We start from the raw sequence: 4,525 nt of genomic DNA on the forward strand, positions 1-4,525 counted from the left end.
GTCAGAAGATGTAACCAAAGAAAATAAACAAAATGACAATAATACATAAATAACAACAGACTACTAGCAGTTAACTGACATGCCAGCTCCAGACTTCAATTAAACTGATTGAAAGATTATGATTTCATCATATGATATATCAATAAATTAAAAATGTATTTCCCTTGCAGGAACTTTAATTGAAACGAGCATTTTTTTTTGTACTTGCATATTTACCTGCACGTTATATCTCCATAGATATTTGAACTAGTTCTAACAATTTGAACCGATATATTGGATTGCTATTATTCTTATGAAAGGGCAATTCTATGACAGTTTTTCCTTCGCAGGAAGTTCATATTCATGTATAAGAGAGGCCGGCGATGGATACCAAAGGGATAATCGAACTCTCATGTCAAAAACGAACTGACAATGCCATGACAGAAAACAAAAACACACACCAAATAATGACAGAAAACAAAACACACACCAAATAATGACAGAAAACAAAATCCCACCAAATAATGACAGAAAACAAAATCCCACCAAAGAATGACAGAAAACAAAAACACACACCAAATAATGACAGAAAACAAAATCCCACCAAATAACAACAACAGTATACAACACACAACATTGGGAAAACTGAGCAACACGAACTCTTCAATTAACCGGGGTGATATTAGGTGATCCTGAGGCGTAATTAAGAGTTCATCGAATAGTACAATCATATATATTGGTTTATCAAAGCTGTGGAAAAATAAGAGAATGATACCAAGGGACATTCAAAACTCATAACTCGAAGGAAAACTGACACAGTCATGATACATACAAATTAAAATAAAAACAAAAACGACGAAGATCGACGTTAAATTATCCAAAAAATACATAGGAACTTGATTGATTGACACAAAAAAAACGGAGTGTGGCCCAATGTGCCACGGAAGGGTTAGCAGGTCTTGTTCCATATGTGGCACCATGGCACCTGTCGTTTTTTGTTTCTCGTGTGTACAGCTCTGGTAACAAGTCTCATTCAGTGAGGTCACTGTCGAGGAAAAGATGACACATGTATTCAATATGACCGTCAAACAACTCCTGATGGTGCTTGTAAACTTTCGAAGTGATGATTCAACCCCACAGGGTTTCCATGGTCCACTAAGGGAGCTACCATTTGATTTTTATGGGGGGCTAGGATGAAAAATGTTGTCCTGCATTTTTTTTAGCTGTAATCTCTGTCCTGCCTTTTTATTTTTCACTCTGTTTGGTCCTGCTTTTTTTTTAGTTTATCCTGACTTTTTTTACCTATATTGTCGTCCTGACTTTTTTTTTGGCAATTGTCTCATCCTGCCTTTTTTTTTATTACTCAAAACTCCTGTCCTGCCTATTTTTTTCAAATTTCATCCTAGCCCCCCCCCCCCCCCCCCCCCCCCCATAAAAATCAAATGGTAGCTCCCTAACTGCCTATAGGTTCATCTCGTCAGTTAAATTTGAATATGTTCCAATATGTGAAACCGCTTTACAAGCAGAGCCAAATACAATGAAAGTCCCAACTATGTATTGGCTTCCGAAGCTACACAAAACCCCTTACAAATATAGATTTATTTCGTCTTCAAGCCATTGTTCAACTACTAAATTGTCTATTATTCTTACCAGCACACTTGGTACAATTAAAAACCTTATAATAAATTGTTCAAATAAGGCCTTCGAAAATAGTGGAATAAATTACTTTTGGAGTGTCAAGAACTCGTTGGAAGTACTTGATAAATTGCATGCTTATATTGGTGATTTTGAATCTGTTCAAAGTTTTGATTTTTCTACACTGTATACCACATTGCCTCACATTCTCATTAAGAACAAATTCACACACCTAATTAAATGGGCATTAAAAAAATCAGAATGTGAATATATATGTTCAAACTCTTTTAGGTCATTTTTTAGTAGCAATAAACAAAAAAACTATGTTAATTGGACATGCTTTGATACTATATATACCCTTGAATTTTTACTAGATAACATTTTTGTTCGCTTTGGGGATTCCGTATATCGTCAGATTATCGGAATTCCAATGGGGACTAACTGTGCACCACTTATTGCGGACCTCTTTTTGTATTGTTACGAGTTACAATTTATGACAAAAATAAGCAAAGACCCATCAAAACAACATCTGATAAACAAATTTAATAATACTTTTAGATATTTGGATGATATTTTGGCTCTCAATAATGACGATTTCAGTATGTATATTAATGAAATTTATCCTGGTGAACTTACTTTAAATAAAGCTAATACTAACAATGACCACTGCCCTTTCCTCGATCTTGATATCTATATCACTAAAGGAAAGCTGAATACTAAAATTCATGATAAAAGGGATGATTTTTCATTTCCTATCGTTAATTATCCGTTTTTAGATGGTGACGTTCCATTGTCACCATCTTACGGTGTTTATATATCTCAACTTGTACGATTCGCTCGTGTATGTAACAATGTTTTAGATTTTAACGAGAGAAATTTATGTATTACTGAAAAATTATTACACCAGGGTTTTCGATATCACAAACTAGTCAAAACATTTACTAAATTTTATCATCGGTATAAAGACATCATTCGTAAATATAGCTCAACATGCAGACTTTTTATACGTTCAGGTATTTCACATCCAATGTTTTATGGAAATATTCTTTATAAAGCACAAAGGTGTCAGTATTCACCTCATAAACTTACAAAACCTTTGAATAGACTTATTAAGAAGGGATATAATTACGATACTGTTGTCAAGTCATTAAAGATTGCATATTTTGGCGTTAATATTGAGTCACTGATAAGGTCTTTGCGTCGGAACTAAACACATTTATTCTAAAAACAGTTGTTGGCATGACACGGGTTATGTTCTTCTCATATATGTTATGATGGTATGATACTAAACCCCTTACGGGAAGGATTGTGCCTGATGTTCATATAATGAAATCATAATCTTTCAGTCAGTTTAATTGAAGTCTGGAGCTGGCATGTCAGTTAACTGCTAGTAGTCTGTTGTTATTTATGTATTATTGTCATTTTGTTTATTTTCTTTGGTTACATCTTCTGACATCAGACTCGGACTTCTCTTGAACTGAATTTTAATGTGCGTATTGTTATGCTTTTACTTTTGTACACTGGTTAGAGGTATAGGGGGAGGGTTGAGATCTCACAAACATGTTTAACCCCGCCGCATTTTTTGCGCCTGTCCCAAGTCAGGAGCCTCTGGCCTTTGTAAGTCTTGTAATATTTAAATTTTAGTTTCTTGTGTACAATTTGGAAATTAGTATGGCGTTCATTATCACTGAACTAGTATATATTTGTTTAGGGGCCAGCTGAAGGACGCCTCCGGGTGCGGGAATTTCTCGCTACATTGAAGACCTGTTGGTGACCTTCTGCTGTTGTGTTTTTTTTTTATTTTGGTCGGGTTGTTGTCTCTTTGACACATTCCCCATTTCCATTCTCAATTTTAAATGCTATATATTGCCATTTGAACGTGATTGAAGTTGAGCTCCATTTTGTATTGAAATGTCCTTTACAATTAATGTATATGCTGCACCAAGGATTTGTATCGGAAGTCTTAATATACAAATCCTTGGCTGCACCAAGAAAAGTTTTACTTTATAGTCTATGTATTAAATTTGTGAATACTAAACGTAGAGTATTTATTCATTGAATTCAATGAAAATTGCAAAATTAACCAATCTAATTAAAATTAAATCTCTCACTCGCTCATTTGTTAATGCATGGTCGCTCCCACGCAGCGACCAAGCATTAAAAAATGATCGAGTGAGAGATTTAATTTTAATTAGATTGAAAATTAACACACAGAACTGCAGATTTTTTGTAATATTATATAGAGTTGTCTTTCTTTCACTCTACTGCATGGCTCTTTGAAAGTTTACAATCATAAAATAATGTGTAATGAATGCTTTGTCTAAACGGATGCATATATATTGAATACATATTTTTTTTTTTAAACATTCAATTTGGTTCTTTAATTAGGAAATAAACTTATTGGATTAGGATTCGTAGCTGAGATTCGTAGAGATAAATTCGTTACAACAGTGTGGTAGTGTGACCTATTACAAGGTCAGTTAATTCCGGTATTGGTCTCAAACTCTACCCTGTATATATATTGTATTAGGACGCTAGCACACTGTGTATGATACGTACTGAACTTTCATCTTGATTGGACAGAGTCTGGATTTGGGGAGGGGTTTCCCCATTTCTCTATTCTTTATTTTTAATGACATTTCCCTCTATTCTTTAGGTCCTTTATTCCCCCTCTCTTTAGCACCTGATTGTTCGTTATTCTTTATATGTTTTAGCAACTGATTCAGTGTTCTCTATTCCTTATATTTTTTGCCTTTTTTCTCTATCAAACCACATCGTTTTCCGTTATGCATGTTGATGATATATGTATGCATTGGTTCAAGAATTGGAATAACATTATTTTTCACCGGTCACTCGGTTCATGACTTTAAAACTTTACAGACTTCTTAGTTATATTAATCTAATTTACAAA

This window comes from Mytilus edulis, chromosome 8 (assembly GCF_963676685.1).
Source record: "Mytilus edulis chromosome 8, xbMytEdul2.2, whole genome shotgun sequence".
Taxonomy (NCBI): Eukaryota; Metazoa; Mollusca; class Bivalvia; order Mytilida; family Mytilidae; genus Mytilus; species Mytilus edulis.